The sequence below is a fragment of the Pleurodeles waltl genome, chromosome 4_1, assembly GCF_031143425.1.
Source record: "Pleurodeles waltl isolate 20211129_DDA chromosome 4_1, aPleWal1.hap1.20221129, whole genome shotgun sequence".
Classification (NCBI taxonomy): domain Eukaryota; kingdom Metazoa; phylum Chordata; class Amphibia; order Caudata; family Salamandridae; genus Pleurodeles; species Pleurodeles waltl.
In genome coordinates, this window is record NC_090442.1 from 412130646 (window position 1) to 412149270 (window position 18625).

Genomic DNA, 18625 nt, shown 5'->3' on the forward strand with positions numbered 1-18625 from the left:
CACGCCATATAGTAGATTTCAACATCTGGTGCTGCCATGCCCCCTTCTACTGTGGTTATTTGGAGCTTATGCAGTGCTAATCTATGTCTGCCCACCCCCCAAATGAAACTGGTCAGAATGGAATTGATATCCTGGAATAATGGATGAGGGACGAGCAATGGCAGAGTCGAGAAATAGTACATTAATCTAGGCAGGGCTTCCAGTTTTATAAGCAATATTCTCCCTGCCACCAACAATGGATGTGTATTCCAAAACAGAACATCTGTCCGTAACTTCTGGATCACCCGGCCCACATTCCCCTCTAGTAGGTCCTCCGGCTTGTGATATATGTGCACTCCCAGGTATCGGAAGGTGGACGAGGTCCACTCAAGCCCTCGTGTATTTCCCACCTTTGGTGTCCCGTGTAGGAGGCTGGCCTGGCTTATAGTGGGTACCAATGGTACTTACACCTTCTGCCAGGTCCAGTTATCCCTTATTAGTAGATGAGTAGTGTTCTAGCAGCTTAGGCTGATAGAGGTAGCTATAGCAGAGCAGCCAAGGCTGAACTAGGAGACATGCAAAGCTCCTACTATACCACTCATATCATATAGGTACTATATCATAAGAAAGACAACACTCAGAGTTACTAAAAATAAAGGTACTTTATTTTAGTGTCAATGTGCCAAAAATATCTCAGAGGATATACTCTCTTAGGAGGTAAGTAAAATACACAAAATATACACAACAAACCAAATCAGGTAAGTAAAACAGTCAGAAAATAGTGCAAACACGGTAGAATACAATAGGATGCAATAGGCCTAGTGGCTACACGAACCATATACTAAGAAAGTGGAATGCAAACCACGAATGGACCCCTAGACTAGTGTAGTGTGTAGAGGGTAAGAAAACACCAAGGGTGTAAAGATACCCCACCCCAAGACCCAGGAAAGTAGGAGCAAAGTACTACTATTTACCCAGAAACACACTAAAGTCATGATAAGGGATTTTGCAAAGACCACAACAGACTGCAAAGCACTGAAGATGGATTCCTGGACTTGAGGACCTGCAAAGGAAGAGGACCAAGTCCAAGAGTCGCAAAAGTGTCCGGGAGGGGCAGGAGCCCCCTAAATCCCGGATGAAGGTGCAAAATGGCTGCCTCGGAATGGAAGAAGCTGAAGATTCTGCAACAACGAAAAGTGGTAGGAAGTTCTCCTTTGTGCAGAAGATGTCCCACGGAGTGCTGGAGGATGCAGAGTTGTTTCCTTGGCAAAATACCGCAAACAAGCCTTGCTAGCTGCAAGAGTCGCAGTTGGAGAAAAAGGGTGCTGCTCGGGCCCAGGAAGGACCAGGATGTTGCCACTTGGGAGAGGAGACAGAGGGGGCCCTCAGCAACATAGAGAGCCCACGCACAAGCCGGAAGCACCCGCAGAAGTCCTTGAACACGGGTTCAAGAAGTCTGAACACAGTAGTCGTCTCAACACTGCAAAAAGAGGCCCCACGACACTGGAGATCAACTCAGGAAGCCAAGCATCGCAGGACAGAGTGCTGGGGAACTAGGCTCAGCTGTGCATGTAGGATTTCTTGGAAATGTGCACAGAAGCCCTTGTAGCTGCAGTTCACGCAGTGCACAGGATTACTGTCTGGAGAGGGAAGGCAAGGACTTACCTCCTCCAAATTTGGACAGTTGGACCACTGGACAGTCTGGGTCACTTGGGTCCACCACCTGTGTTCCAGGGGCCACACTCGTCAAGATGAGAGGGGACCCAGAGTACCGGTAATGCTGAAGTTTGGTACCTGCTGAAGCAGGGAGAAGATTCCGTCGACCCACGGGAGATTTCTTTGTGGCTTCAGTGCAGGGTGAAGGTAGGCAGCCCCAAGAGCATGCACCACCAGGAAACAGTTGAGAAAGCCGGCAGGATTAGGCGCTACAATGTCGCTGGTAGTCTTCTTGCTACTTTGTTGCAGTTTTGCAGGCGTCCTGGAGCAGTCAGCGGTCGGTCCTTGGCAGAAGTCGAAAAGAGAGGTGCAGAGGAACTCTGGTGAATTCTTGCAAGTCGTTATCTGAGGAAAAGCCCACTGGACAGACCCTAAATAGCCCTCAGAGGAGGACTGGCCACCTAGTCAGGTATGTACCTATCAGGAGGGGTCTCTGACGTATCCTGTTGGCACTGGCCACTCAGTGGCCTCCAGAGTGCCCTCACACCTCTGGAAACAAGATGGCAGAGGTCTGGGACACACTGGAGGAGCTCTGGGCACCACCCCTGGGGTGGGGATGGACAGGTGAGCGGTCACTCCACTTTCCTTTGTCCAGTTTCATGCCAGATCAGGGACTGGGGTTTCCCTGAACCGGTGTAGACTGGCTTATGCAAGGAGGGCACCATCTATGCCCTTGAAAGCATTTCCAGAGGCTTGGAGAGGCTACCCCTCCCCAGCCTTTAACACCTATTTCCAAACAGAGGGGGTGTAACACCCTCTCTCAGAGGAAATTCTTTGTTCTGCCTTCCTGGGACTGGGCTGCCCAGACCCCACGAGGGCAGAACCCTGTCTGTGGGGTGGCAGCAGCAGTAGCTGCAGAGAAAACCCAAGAGAGCTGGTTTGGCAGTACCCGGGGTCCATAGTGGAGCCCCGGGGATGCATGGAATTGGCTCCCCAATACCAGATTTGGAATGGGGGGACAATTCCATGATCTTAGACATGTTACGTGGCCATATTCGGAGTTACCATTGTGGAGCTACATATAGGTATTGACCTATATGTAGTGCACTCGTGTAATGGTGTACCCACACTCACAAAGTCTGGGGAAATGGCCCTGAACTATGTGGGGGCACCTTTGCTAGTGCAAGGGTGCCCTCACACTTAGTAACTTTGCACCTAACCTTCAGCAAGTGAAGGTTAGACATATAGGTGACTTATAAGTTACTTAAGTGCAGTGAAAATGGCTGTGAAATAACGTGCGTTATTTCACTGAGGCTGCAATGGCAGTCATGTGTAAAGGTTTGTCTGAGCTCCCTATGGGTGGCAAAATAAATGCTGCAGCCCATAGGGATCTCCTGGAACCCCAATACCCTGTGTACCTAAGTACCATATACTAGGAAATTATAAGGGTGCTTCAGTGTGCCAATTGAAATTGGTAAAAGTGGTCCCTAGCCTATTGTGACACATTTAAAGAGAGAGCATAAGCACTGAGGTTCTGATTTGAAGACGCTCGGTGACACAGTTAGTCACTACACAGGTATACACATTCGGGCCACAAACTATGAGCACTGGGGTCCTGGCTAGCAGGATCCCAGTGAGACAGGCAAAAACATGTAAAATGGGGGTAACATGCCAGGCAAGGTGGTACTTTCCTACATCCCCTACATCGGGGGAAAATGTGAGACTTCTGCCAGTTGATCCGTAGTCCAGACATTTCTCCAAACTTCTCGAGGAGAGCCTTTACTCCCAGCAGTTTGTTTTCTGAGTATCATGTCATCTGCGTGTGTCACGATTTGGTGAGTTTGTCCCCCAACCTTGTAGTACGTGCCTGTTCTCGCCGCCCACGCCAATGGTTCCATAGCTATGGCAAATAACAGTGGCGATAGAGGACAACCTTGTCTGGTGCCCCTGCTGACCACATATGGCTCCGAAATTATGCAGCCTGTGCGGACGCGCGCTGTGGGTTTTGTGTATAGCAGTTTTGTCCATTTAGTAAAGCCCTGGCCCAAGCCTATCCGTACCATTACATGTTCCAAGAAATCCCATCGAAGACTATTGAAGGCTTTTTCAATGTCTACTGCTATGATCACTGCCCTATGTAGATTCAGGGACTTAGACTGTAAGATCGAGACCAGCCGTCTGATATTAGTAGCGTGCCACAATGATAGATAAACCCTGTCTGGCCTGGTGAGTCAGTGTTGGCATATGAGGCAGAAATCTTGTGGCCAGGATCCGGCTGAGTATCTTATAGTCCATATTGAACATGGACAAAGGATGGTAGGAGCGCACATCTGTTGCGGGCGGTCTGGTTTTAAGAGTGGTATCACTATAGCTTCGTTCATGGACGGGGGCAGTGCTCCGTTGTTCAGCACCTCCAAGTAGAATGCGCCAAGTTGAGGAGCCGTAAGGTCTATGGCCCTCATTATAACCCTGGCGGTCGGTGTTAAAGCGGCGGTAATACCGCCAACAGGCCGGCGGTAAAAAAGAATGGGATTTGGACCATGGCAGTTACCACCATCCAAAACCGCCACTTTAACACACCGACCGCCAGGGTGGTAACAACCGCCGTGCTGGAGACTTCAGTCACAATCCCACCCTCAGGAATACGACCGGGCCTACCGCCATGGGTTTCGTGCCAATCTTACCAGCACGAAAACCATGGCGGTAAGCACAATCAGTGCCAGGGAATCCCTTCCCTGCCACTGACCCTGGCACTGATAGGTGTCTCCCCCGCCCCCACCCCCTCTCCAGGGTCCTCCCCCATCCTCCCCCTCTCTCTCCTTCCCCCGCACATACATACCAACACACCACAACACACACCAACATACCTTGTCACACACATGCATTCACAACACACAACACTCACAATTACTCATTCACTCATGCATCCTACGTGACTCACACCTGCATGCACGCATTCCAAAACATACACCTCCCCCCACACACACACACACATACACACATACACAACACCCCCACCCCCCTCTCCGGTCAGAGAACCTGACTTACCTGCTTGCAGGGGGTCCTCCGGCTGGAGACGGTCTGGGGTGCTGCTTGCAGCAGCAGCGTCCGCCAGCAAAACACCACCAGGCCGTATGATTGTTCATGATACGGTTGGCGGTGTTTTGCTGGTGTGGTGGTGCTGCTGTCAGCAGCGCGACCTTGCCACCGTCCGCCTCCATGACCATCGGTGGTATTCTGCCAGCATTCTGGCGGTATACCGTCGGCGGTCATGATACGCGTAGACGGCTGGTAGCCACAGCAGCGGTATGTTGGCAGCCATCGCCTTGGCGGTAGGCGGTCAATACCGCCAATGTTGTAATGAGGGCCTATATATGTACTTTAAAACTCTAATGGGAGTCCCTCTGCGCCGAGTACTTTCCCTCTAGCTATCGCTCCTACCCCTGTGGCTATATCCGTGGAGGAAATTGGTTCATCCAGAGCCTACAGAGCCGCCTACCCAATCCCGGGAGGTGAAGGTCATCCAGGACCTGCAGTCGTGCAGTGGGTATAGCCTCCTTCGGGGGGACATATAACAGGGAATAGTAGCTGGTAAATCTGTTGTTGATTTCCCACTGTAGGAAAAGCCGCTTCCCTGCATGATCCTCAATCTCCATTACCAGAGAGTGCTGCCGCGGCGGGCGGAGAGCCAGGCCAGTAATGCCCCAGCCCTATCCCCTTCTGCATGCTGTCTTGTTCTAAACTTTTTATAGTCAAAGCATCGTAATTTTTCAATCGCCTTGGCAACTTTTTTCCTGGTCTCTGTAAGTAGAGGGGACACCTCCGGGGCTCCAGGCCTCCTTCATTCCAGCTCTCTAAGTTCCCCCTCATTTTTATCAATCTCTTTCTCTAATGACTTCCTGACTCCCACTACCTCTGCCATGCACTGGCCCCTAATGACCGTTTTAAAGGTCTCCTATTCTAGCGCGAGGGATGATGCAGTTCCATGGTTGTGTGCAAAGTAATCTTGGATTGTGTCCTTGATAGATTGTCGGAAGGCGCTGTCTTCAAGTGATTCCACTTTGAGTCGCCAATCCGGTATGTGAGGGCGGTCCCTTCTCCAGGCCAGCATTAGTAATGGTCTGAAACCGTGCGACATAGGTACTCAGCTGCTAATGCTGTACTACTGACTTCGTGGGATGCTAAAAAGGTGTCCAGTCGGACATGTAGATCATGTAAGTGAGAGTAAAAGTAGTAGTCTTGCGCCATAGTGTGGAGGTGTCTCCAACAGTCTGTAAAGCCCCAGTGTTTTTGCCAGTTAGTAAAAGTCTTGGCCAACCTGTGTGTGGGGGAATGTTGTAGTTGGGGGTGGGATCTATCAAGCGCTGTGTCAGCAATACAATTAAAATTGCCGCCCCCATGTGTGTGACAGCGATGTCAGGAAGGCGCCCTGTTCTTGATTCGGCGCGTAAATTCCCCCTAGTGTAATGTCTCTACCCTCCAATCTCCCAGACACCAAGACAAAGCAGCCCTCCTTGTTTATAACTTCCTTCATTTTCTGGAACCGGACTCCCGGTCGAATCCAAACAAGGACCCCTCTGGCGTTTGCCGAGTAGGTTGTGGTGTAGACTTGACCGCGCCATCTTTTGGCTATAGCCTTAACCTCCTGACCTGTTAGATGTGTTTCCATAATAACAGCTATATGTACCCCTCTTCTTTTAAGTTGGTTGTAAATTTTATATCTTTGGTTCATGCTGTTCAATCCCGTAACAATTCAAGTTAGAAATGTATTTGTTACAGGGCAGTCCATAATTTGTTGTTAAGCAAGGTATAACTATCTGTTCTTCCCCGAGTCCAATATCTGCAGACTAGTGAGGATAAGCCCTTATGTATTGATGAATGTGGTGGAGCCGATACGTCTATAGGTGTCGGAACAATAGTAAACACAACAGTTACCCCAATTTCCCAACTGCCTCTCCCCAGGACCGGCATCAAAACTAACCACGTCCAAACATTCAATAACTTTGTTAACATTGTACTTGGGGTGAGGTGCGAAAGACCAGGAGCAGGCCCGCCGGCATGCTCTCCGCTATCCAGTAGCACAGATTAATCCTCTGTGTCCCAGCCGAGGTGCAGGCAGTTCTAATGCATATCCGTGGTGGGACATGTTGTAACATGGTAGTGCTTGTAATGCCATCTTGGTAAGCTTTGCAGGTTCCATATGACTTCCGTCTGATCAATGGCATAAGATCAAGGCTTACCAATTGTCATCCATTGCATCCAAGTAGACCTACTTAGTCTCCTCACCTAGGGAGGGACGGTGTAAATGTTTACGGCTGGTGCCCATTATAGAATTTCACCTGAGGTCCCCGGAGTCACTTTCGGCAGGATGTCTGAGGTACCATGGGATGAAAGGGATGCACTTCCAGATGTGGATTCGTGGTCCGAGAGAACCTCTGAGGGGTGTGATGATCCCGGGCCCTTTCCGTTCAAAGATGCGGTAACGTCCTGCATTTCCTTTAGTGCTTGTTTATGTGGCGGCGCTGCGGTTGTTAACAGTCTCCCGGTTCTCCTTCGCGCCCTGGTGCGCGATCGATTTGTATCTTCCATGTTCTCAACTGTGCCAGGGCCCATTGTTACTAGCCATTCCCACACCTGCTGTGGCGCTGTGAAGAAAAGAACTTCGGTATTAGTGGCTACTCTTAGTTTAGCTGGGAACAGCATGACGTTTTGGATTCCCCGCTCCCAGAGTTTTTTCTTTCCTTCAGTAAATGACGCCCTTTGCTTCTGTGTGACCCTGGTGAAGTCCAGAAAGATCATTATATGTTGGTCCCCCATTTTAAGCTACCCCTTCAACCTCGCCTAGGTAAGGATGTGATCTCTGTCTATGAAGTGTAGCAGCTTAGCAATTATTGGTCACGGCCTCGCCGGCACTCTATGGGCATGATTGATTGCGAAATATGGCGATAGGCCCTCAGGGCCACTTTGCCGCGCAACCACGTTCCAAGAAAGCTTCCATGTTTTTCGCTACCGCTCTTTCTGGAAGCCCCACTAGTCTCAGATTACTTCTGGGAGCTCTGTTTTCTGCATCTTCTGCTCGAGTCTCTAAGGTTTTAATGCGTGATGTTGATTCTGACATATTTTTTGTTAACTTTTGACAGTTCGGAGCGAGTTGTTCAAGGGATTTTTCATTTGTAACAACTCTATCTGTCAGTTGGCGATGGTCATCTCTGAGGAGGGTCAGGTCCACGGTTAATGTGTCGATCTTCGATTCCAAGGCTTCTCGGGATGATTGTACTATTTGAAGTATGGAGTCGAGGGTGGTTTCCCGGGTCAGATCTCGATTTAGTTTTGCACTTCCGGCGGTACCCACCTCCAGCCGGGCCCCACCGACGCCTCCCTCTCTGGGCCATCCCGTTTTTTCACCTTGCCCATCATTATGCTGGCTTCCCTCACTTCTGTTACAGGCCCAGTTCATGGGGAATAGGTTGTGTTGTCCAAGATCTGGTCTCCGCTCTGGGTTGGCGAGAGGAGAGCGGCCCGTGGACCTCCCCAGAAGGAAGCCACACGCTTCAATTATGTGTTGCTTGTTGGGCTTGCCCCAGGACTCCATCGCGCAGGCCGGCAGCACCCAGGTCTGCGTTCCGCCTCTCAAAGAGTGGGTCTGCTCTCAAGGGTCACCAGGGTCCTCAGCGAAGACCAGCGCGGGCCCCACAATCTGACATCTGCTTTGACAATAGGGGGTGAGCAGGCGATCCCCATCAATGCAGGTGATGTACCCCATATACAGGTCGTGTGACAGCGCTCCCTCTAAGACTTCGCCATTCAGGTCTGGAGCACACTCTTATGGGCGATGCGGGATTCCATCAGCAATCAGCGTGGGCCCCCCAGCCCGAGTATGCAGCAGCAAACGAAGGCCCCCACTGCCGGGGGTGAGCTTTTTCTCTTCCCCCACTTTGCTGCTTTCACTTGTTTGACCTTCTGACACACTGACAGACCTGTCAGCCTTAGGCTGGTCTTCCTCCAAACTTTTTGCCTGCTTGTCTTATATTTTTGCTGATTCTTTTTGTTGGCCTTAGGACTCTGAGCACTTTATCACTGCTGACCAGTGCTTAAGTGTAGGAAAATGCCATCTTTCTTGGCATGTTACCCCCAATTTCTGCCTTATTGTCATTGTGTTTTGACTGTGTCACTGGGATCCTGCTAGTCAGGACCCCAGTGCTTATGGTTTGTGGCCTGCTTGCCAGTGTACTTGCATTGATTTCTAAATTATCACTGGAGTCCTGCTAATCAGAACTCCAGTGCTCATGCTCTCTCTGCTTCTCAATTGGTCACTACAGTCTAGTAACTCCATATTTCACTCTAATTTGGCATACTGGACCCCCCTTCTAAATCCCTAGTATATGGTACTTAGCTACCCAGGGCATTGAGATTCCAGGAGATCCTTATGGGCTGCAGCATTTCTTTTGTCACCCATAAGGAGCTCATACAAACGCCTCTTCAGGACTGCCATTGCAGCTTGAGTGAAATAGTGTAAGCACTGTTTCACTGCCATTTTCACTGCACAAGGTCACTTTTAAGTCACCTATATGTCTAACCTTCAGACCCTGAAGGCTACGTGCATAGTACATGTGTGTGAGGGCACCCCTACACTAGCAGAGGTGCCCCAATGTGGCCCATTTTCCCTGACTTTGCTAGTGCTGGGACGCCATTATACGTGCGCACTACATATAGCTTCAGGATGGTAACTCTGAATATGGCCATGTAAGGTGTCTAACAACTGGGAATTGTGCCCCAATACTGATTCCAGTATTGGTTATACAATCCCATACACACTGAAGGCTCCGCCATGGCCCCCCAGTACTGCCATACCAGGCTTCTGAGGTGTTCACTGCAGCTCCAGCTGCCGGCACCTCACAGACAGGCTTCTGCCCTCCTGGGGTTTGAGCTGCTCAATCCCAGGAAGCCAGGACAATACATTTCCTTTAGGAAAGGGGTGTTACACCCTATCCCTTTGGAAATAGTTGTTTCAGGCATGGGAGGGGTATCCTCCCAGAGCTTCCAGAAATGCTTTGAAGGGCACAGATGGTGTCCACCTTGCATAATCCAGTCAACACCAGTCCAGGGACCCTCAGTTCCTACTCTGGCGCATAACTGGACAAAGGAAAGGGGAGTGACCACTCCCCTGTCCATCACCACCCCAGGGGTGGTGCTCAGAGCTTTTCCAGAGTGTCCCTGGGTTTTTACATCTTGGATTCCAAGGTGGTGGGGGACTCTGGGAGCATCTGAGTGGCCAGTGCCAGCAGGTGATGTCAGAGACCCCTCCTGATAGGTGCTTACCTGGCTAGGTGACCAATCCCCCTCTCATTGCTATTTAGGGTCTCTCCTCTGGGTGTTTCTTCAGATTCAGATTGCAAGACTCCAGCAGGACTCCTCTGCATCCTTTGCTTCACCTTCTACTGTCGGATCAACCCCAGAACTGCTCCAGGAACTCTACAACTTGCAACAAAGTATCCAAGATGACTACAGCTTCTCTGCAACTCTGGATCCTGCCAGCAACTGCAACAGTTTCCAGGCCGTGCACGCTCTGAGGACTGCCTGTCTTCATCCTGCACCAGAAGGACTGAAGGAATCTCCCTTGGAGTGACGGAGTCACTTCCCTGCTTCCGCAGGCCCCTCTTTGCAGTGACGACCGGTACTCTGGGTCCCCTCTCCTGGGGACGAGCGTGGATCCTGGAACACAGGTGATGGACCGAAGCGGCACTGACTGTCCAAAGGTCCCACTGATTAAATTTGGTGGAGGTAAGAGCTAGCCTCCCCGTGCCAGACATTACCCCTGTGCACCGCGTGTTTTGCACCTCCTAGGGATTCTATGCACTTCTCCAAGGAATCCTTCGTGCACCGCCTAGCCCAGGTCCCCAGCACTCTATCCTGCGATGCTCAGCTCCCTGAGTTGTTCTGCGGCGGCGTGGGATCCATTTGTGTAGTGCTTTGATGACCGCGATTTGCAACTTCTTTGTCCCCATGTCCTGGAACTCCTGTGGGTGCTGCTTGGTCTTCTGAGGGCACTTGTAAGTGCTGAGAGCCCCCTCTGTCTCCTCACTCCGAGTTGACACCTCCAGGTCCCTCCTGGGCCTGGGCAGCGCCTTTTGCCTGTCAGACGCGTCTCTTGCATGAGCCAAGGCTTATTGGTGGAATCCAATGACGAAAACCAGCCTGCATTCATTTACTCGACGTGGGACATCTCTTGCACCAAGCAGGAACCTGCAGCTGTATTCTTTGGTGCAGCTCTGACTTTTTCTTCTGACCGGAGGTTTCACTCTTGCACCTTCATCTGGGTTAGCATGGGCTCCTGTTCTTCCTGGACTCTTCAGCTGTTCTTGGACTTGTTCCCCTCTCTCCACAGGTCTTCAGGTCCAGGAATCCATTATTAGTGTCTTGCAGTCTTGCTTGGTTTTTGTATTATTCTTTATCACAACTTCTAGTGTGTTCTGAGGAACCTTGCTGTACTTTACTCCTGTTTTCCTGGGCTCTGGGGTGGGGTGCTTTACTTACCTTTGGTGTTTTCTTACACTCCTAGCGCTCCTCTACACACTACTCTTGCCTAGGTGGGAAAACGACATTTGCATTCCATTATTTTAGTATTTGGTTTGTGGTCCCACTAGGCCCATTGTAACCTATGGTGATTTTCACTATTTGCACTATTTTATGACTGTTTACTTACCTGATTTTGGTTACTAAGATATATTTTATGTATAATACTTACCTCCAAAGGGAGTATAGCCTCTAAGATACATTTGGCCTTGTGTCACATAAAATAAAGTACCTTTATCTTTGGCAACACTGAGTATTGTCTTTCATGTGTGTAAGTACTGTGTGACTACAGTGGTATTGCAAGAGCTTTGCATGTCTCCTTGGCTGCTCTGCCTACAGCTACCTCTAGACACCTTGGCTTCTAGACACTGACTACATTTCACTAGTAAGGGATTACTGGACCTGTTATAAGGTGTAAGTTCCTATGGTGCCCACTACAAACCAAGCCAGCCTCCTACATAAAGTGTACAAAACATGGTAACATTGGTGTATCCACAATTAGCATATTTAATTAGGTATATCCCTACTAAAGTGCCCTATCTGTGCCCAGGGTCTGTAAAATAAATGCTACTAGTGGGTCTGTAGCACTGATGGTGGCACCCACTTAAGTAGCTTTGTAAACATATCTCAGACCTGCCACTGCAGAGCCTGTGTGCAGTTTGACTGCCATGTCGACTGGGCATTTAAAACCCTTTGACAAGCTTTTATAGTAGGCCCTAGGTAGCCCTTAGGGAAGGGTACTATGTAACTAAAAGGTAGGAAATGTAGATTCAAGATTTACATGTCCTGGCAGTTATAGACTCCCAAAGTTGTTTCTCACTACTGTGGTGCCTGTCCCTCTCATAGGTTAACATTAGGAATTCAGTATCACATTGGATAAGCTGTAATCCCTAATTGAGAAGGAGTGGCTATGTCAGGTTTAGTATCTATGGAATATGTTAGATTTGGCATCCTTGGCGTGGTCTCCCCTGTCTTTTTTGCCTCTGCTTCCTGTGTTTTGACTGTGTGCTGGACTTTGTTTTTGCTGGTTTTGGTACTCTGGGCACTTTACCACTGCTGACCAGTGCTAAATGGCTAGTGGTCTCTGTGTAAACTGTATGTTTAATTGGCTTTTCCCTGATTGGCATATTTGATTTACTAGTAAGTCCCTAGTAAAGTGCACTAGAGGTGCCCAGGGCCTGTAAATCAAATGCTACTAGTGGGCCTGCAGCACTAAGCGTGCCACCCACATGAGTAGCCCTGTAAACATAGCTCAGATCTACCACTGCAGTGTCTGTGTGGGCCGTTTTAAACTGCCACTTCGACCTGGCAAGTGCACCCACTTCCAAGGCCCAAACCTTCCCTTTTTATGCATGTAAGGAGGCACTCTTAAGGTAGGCCCTAGGTAGCCCCCTGGGCAGGGTGCAGTCTATGTTAAAGGTAGGACATGTACTGATGGATTTTACATGTCCTGAGAGTGAAATACTGCCAAATTTGTTTTTCAGTTTTGCAAGGCCTATCTCTTTCATAAGTTAACATGGGGACTGCCTTTAAAAATCTTTTAAGTACAGATTTCTATTTGGAGCAGATGGAGATGTGGAGTTTGGGGTCTCTGAACTCACAATTTAAAAATAATAATTGGTAAAGTTGTTTTTTCAAATTGTCTGTTTGAAAGTGCCACTTTTAGAATGTGGGCATTTTCTTGTGACTCTGCTTTCTTGTGAATTTCCTGTCTGGGTCAGAATGACAGTTGGGCTGTTTCAAATCTCCACTAGACAGTGACACAAAGGGAGCTCGGGTGTAGCCTGCATATCTTGATGGGTCATCTGGGCTAGAGTAGAGGAAGGAGCTGACACTTACACCTGAATTGGTTGTGCCTGCCTTCACACAATGCAATCTCCAACCCCCTGATGTGTGTCTGGGGCCAGGCCTGGGCAAGGCAGGATCTTGTGAACAACTGAGACTTTCCTTTGAATTTAGCTAACTTCAAAGGCAGAAAGGGGTATAAGTAGTGGACCCAAACCACAGATTTTTAGATTATTTCTGGAATGAAGAGGAGCCTCTGCCAAGAGAAGAGCTAAAAAGCTGGAGGAGGAGTACTGCCTCTTTGTCTGTGACTGTGCTTTGCTGGGAGGGCCTGCAGTTGCTGCTTCTGCCTGAAAGAGGACAAAGACTGGACTTTGTGGTGTATTCCTGCTTGTGAAGTGTCCTCAAGGGCTTGAACTGAGCTTGCCTCCTGTTTTGAAGTCTCAGGGCCTTCAAAGACTTCCTCTGCCAGCACCCGGACTCTCTGCTGAGACTCCTACCCTTTCAAGTGGTGCCCTATCCAGTCCCTTGGCCCTTAAAAGGTGAAGCTGGTGGAACCATGGTGGAAATCCACGCACAGGAGCCGTGCGGGTAAAGTTTCGACGCACCACCTGCAACACAACTGTACAAATGACGCACCACCTGCCTTGCAGCTGGGAAATCGAAGCATCACCTGCATCACGGCTGAAGAAACAACGCAACACCCTCTTGCGGCTGCGGAAATCGACACAAACCGCATGCAGCGCCGATTCTCATCCTTGTGTGGCTGGATTTCGGACGCATCGTCGTTGGGCGTCAAAATCAACAAGAACCTACCCAGACCCGAGATGCCCGTCCGGATATCGACTCATCATTCTCTTGCGGGAGAGAAAAATTACACATCACCTACCTGAGCGGGAAGAAACAACGCACAGACTCTCTTGCGAGTAAGGAATCGATGCATCGCTGACTTTTCCGACGCAGGCTCGCCCGTGCGGCTTTATTTTTTACGCAAACCAGGTACTTTGTGTATCATCAACACATCCATTGTTTTCTATGGAGTAAGACTCTTTTTATTTTAACAAATCATGTGTTGACGTGTGTATTTTGGATTTTTGTCGTTTTGATCTTGTTTGATTTAGATAAATATTAGCTATTTTTGAAAACTGGTGTGGTGTCCATTTTGTTGTGGTTTCACTGTATGACTGTGTGTGTTGGTTCAAATACTTTACACATTGCCTTTGAGATAAGCCTGACTGCTTGTGCCAAGCTACTAAGGGGGTGAGCAGGGGTTATCTTGAGTGAGTAACTCCCTTGCCCTGACTAGAGTGAGATTCCCTGCTTGGACAGAATGCAAACTGACCGTGAACCAGAGACCCCATTTCTAACAGAATTGTAATGACAAACCCTTTTTAATGGTAAAGTCGGATTTATTATTACAGTTTTGAAAATACCACTTTTAGAAAGTTGACATTTTCCTGCTCTTAGGCCTCTGAGCCTGCAGCCTGTCTCTGTAGGAGGCTGGCCTTGCTTTTACTGGGTACCTGATGGTACTTACACCTTGTGCCAGGTCCAGTTATCCCTTATTAGTAGATTAGTAGTGTTCTAGCAGCTTAGGCTGATAGAGGTGCCTATAGCAGAGCAGCTTAGGCTGAACTTGGAGAAATGCACAGCTCCTACTATACCGCTTATATCATATAGTACTATATCATAAGAATCACAATACTCTGAGTTACTAAAAATAAAGGTACTTTATTTTAGTGACAATATGTCAGAAAATACCTCAGAAGATATAGGGGGTCAGCGACCACGGAAGCACCGCCAACAGGCTGGCGGTGCTTCCAAGCCCATTCTGACCGCAGCGTTAAAGCCGCGGTCAGAAAAGCGAATCCGGCGGTTTCCCGCCGGATTTCCCCTGCATGGGCAGCGCCGCCATGGAGATTCTGACCCCCTTCCCGCCATCCTGTTCCTGGCGGTAAAACCCGCCAGGAACAGGATGGCGGGAACGGGTGTCGTGGGGCCCCTGGGGGCCCCATAAAGATTTTCAGTGTCTGCAAAGCAGACACTGAAAATCGCGACGGGTGCCACTGCACCCGTCGCACCCCAGCAACTCCGCCGGCTCCATTCGGAGCCGGCTTCATCGTTGCTGGGTCTTTCCCGCTAGGCCGGCAGGCGGCCTTTTGGCGGTCGCCCGCCGGCCCAGCGGGAAAGCCAGAATGGCATCAGCGGCCATTTGGCGGTTCCCGCCAGGCGGGCGGCTCCCGCCGCCCGCCTGAATTGGAATGACCCCCATAGTCCCTTAGGAGGCAAGTAAAATACACAAAATATACACACAAACCAAAATCAGGTAAGTAAACAGTTAGTAAAATAGTGCAAACACTGTAGAATACAACAGGATGCAATAGGCCTAGGGGCAACACAAACCATATACTCTGAAAGTGGAATGCGAACCACTTAGGGACCCCAGGCCTAGTGTAGTGTGTAGAGGGTCACTGGGAGTGTCAGAAAACACTAAGGGTGTCCAAGATACCCCACCCCAAGACCCTGAAAAGTAGAAGTTAAGTTACCCTACTTCCCCAGAAACACACTAAAGTCGTGATAGGAGATTCTGCAAAGACCACAACTGACTGCAAAGCACTGAAGACGGATTCCTAGACCTGAGGACCTGTAAAGGAAGGGGACCAAGTCCAAGAGTCATGAAAGTGGCCGGGGGGGCAGGAGCCCATTAAACCCCTGATGAAGGTGCAAAATGGCTGCCTCAGGGTGGAAGAAGCTGAAGATTCTGCAATAACGGAAGGTGCCAGGAACTTCTCCTTTGCATAGAAGATGTCCCACGGTGTGCTGGGGATGCAGAGTTGTTTCCATGCAGAAAGACTGCAAACAAGCCTTGCTAGCTGCAAAAGTCGTGGTTGAAGAAAAAGGGTGCTGTCTGGGCCCAGGAAGGACCAGGAAGTCGCCACTTGGACAAGGAGACAGAGGGGGGTGCTCAGAAACACAGAGAGCCCACGCAGAAGCAGGCAGCACCCGCAGAAGTACTTGAACACGGGTTCAAGAAAACTGAGCATGGCGGTTGTCTCAACACTACAAAGGAGGGTCCCACAAAGCCGGAGATCAACTCAGCGAGTTGAGCAATGCAGGCCGGGGTGCTGGGGACCTGGGCTGTGCTGTGCACAAAGGAATCCTTGCAAGAGTGCACAGAATCCCTAGCAGCTGCTGTTACACCGCGGCGCTCGCCGCGGCCTCAGGTTGCCGCGGCACGTTAATTTTGCCGCGGCTCCGGCGAGAGCCATGAAGGCTCCAGGGAGCCGGTCTGGGGGTCATGGCGCTCGCCGCTCCCCTTTTTTCAAGTTCTGCCTTAAAGGCAGACGCGGCAGAGCCTGAAACCCCGAGGGGGTTTCAGGCATGGCCGCACACAGCGCATTATGCGCTTAACATTTATTTTTCTTGCATGTATTCACCTGCCCACCACCACTTACCGATGTTCCTAGGACAAACCGAACCCTTACACTGGGGGTTCTTTATACTTGCCTTTTTTCTCTTCCCAGCATGCTTACCACTTCCTCTCTACCCAGCATGCATTGTTTAACACACATACCTAATTCATTACTGTTTTCTTTTCCCCAATCCAAGATGGCGGGTTTCTACTTCCTGTTTCCTGTTTCCTGTCCAGGGGTATTTAAGGGGATTCCAACTGCCTGTTCATTGCGTTGCAACACTCCTTGGTGATAGTCACGCTCCTATTTGATATCCTTCTGCGAATCCTGTCTGTTCCTGATCTGCCTTGTTTTCCTGCCTTCCTGATCTACGGTCCTAATACCCTGGTGTCCTCCTTTTCGTTTCAGGGAGTTCCTGTGGAGGTTTTTTACCCTACTGGGGTTTTTCCTCTGGGACTCCTTCTGGAGGGCACGGACTGTAGTGGTTCACTCATACCAAACAGCACCGTGGCTACCGGAAGGGGTCGCCCCTACCTCGGCCAGAGCAGAACCCGTCGGAACAAGGACCGTTCCCCTACACCTCTCAGCTGCAGGGGTAAGACCATTGAAAATCCTGACAGCTGCAGTTCACGCAGTACACAGGATTACTGTCTGACGTGGGAAGACAAGGACTTATCTCCACCAAATTTGGACAGAAGGACCACTGGACTGTCGGGGTCACTTGGATCTAGCTCCTGTGTTCCAGGGACTGAGCTCATCACGATGAGAGGGGACCCAGAGGACCGGTGAAGCAGAAGTTTGGTGCCTGCGGTAGCAGGGGGAAGACTCCGTCAACCCACGTGAGATTTCTTCTTGGCTTCCAGTACAGGGTGAGGGCAGACAGCCCCCAGAGCATGCACCACCACTAAACAGTCGAGAAAGCCGGCAGGATTAGGTGCTACAATGTCGCTGGTAGTCTTCTTGCTACTTTGTTGCAGTTTTGCAGGCGTCCTGGAGCAGTCATCGGTCGATCCTTGGCAGAAGTCGAAGAGGGAGATGCAGAGGAACTCTGGTGAGCTCTTGCATTTGTTATCTGAAGAGAAGCCCACAGGAGAGACCCTAAATAGCCCTCAGAGGAGGATTGGCCAGCTAGAGAAGTAAGCACCTATCAGGAGGGTCTCTGATGTCACCTGCTGGCACTGGCCACTCAGAGCTCTCCCTTATGCCCTCACACCTCTGGACTCAAGATGGCAGAGGTCTGGGTCACACTGGAGGAGCTCTGGGCACCACCCCTGGGGTGTTGATGGACAGGGGAGTGGTCACTCCCCTTTCCTTTGTCCAGTTTCATGCCAGAGCAGGGGCTGGAGGATCCCTGAACTGATGTAGACTGGCTTATGCAAGGAGGGCACCATCTGTGCCCTTCAAAGCATTTCCAGAGGCTGGGGGAGGCTATTCCTCCCCAGCCCTTCACACCTTTGTTCTGCCTTCCTGGGACTGGGCTGCCCAGACCCCACGAGGGCAGAACCCTGTCTGTGGGGTGGCAGCAGCAGTAGCTGCAGTGAAAACCCCAGAGAGCTGGTTTGGGGCAGTACCCGGGGTCCATGCTGGAGCCCCGGGGATGCATGGGATTGGCACCCCAATACCAGATTTGGCATGGGGGGACAATTCCATGATCTTAGACATGTTGCATGGCCATATTTGGAGTTACCATTGTGAATCTACATATAGGTATTGACCTATACGTGGTGCACGTGTGTAATGGTGTCCCCACACTCACAAAGTCCGGGGAAATTGCCCTGAACTATGTGGGGGCACCTTGGCTAGTGCCAGGGTACCCTCACACTTAGTAACTTTGCACCTAACCTTCACTAAGTGAGGGTTAGACATATAGGTGACTTATAAGTTACTTAAGTGCAGTGTAAAACGGCTGTGAAATAACGTGGACATTATTTCACTCAGGCTGCAGTGTGTAAAGATTTGTCTGAGCTCCCTATGGGTGGCAAAATAAATGCTGCAGCCCATAGGGATCTCCTGGAACCCCAATACCCTGGTTACCTAGGTACCATATACTGGGGAATTATAAGGGTTTTCCAGTGTGCAAATTAGAATTGGTGAAAATGGTCACTAGCCTGCAGGGACAATTTTAAAGGCAGAGAGAGCATAAGCACTGAGGTTCTGGTTAGCAGAGCCTCAGTGACACAGTTAGGCACCACACAGGGAACACACATTCAGGCCACACT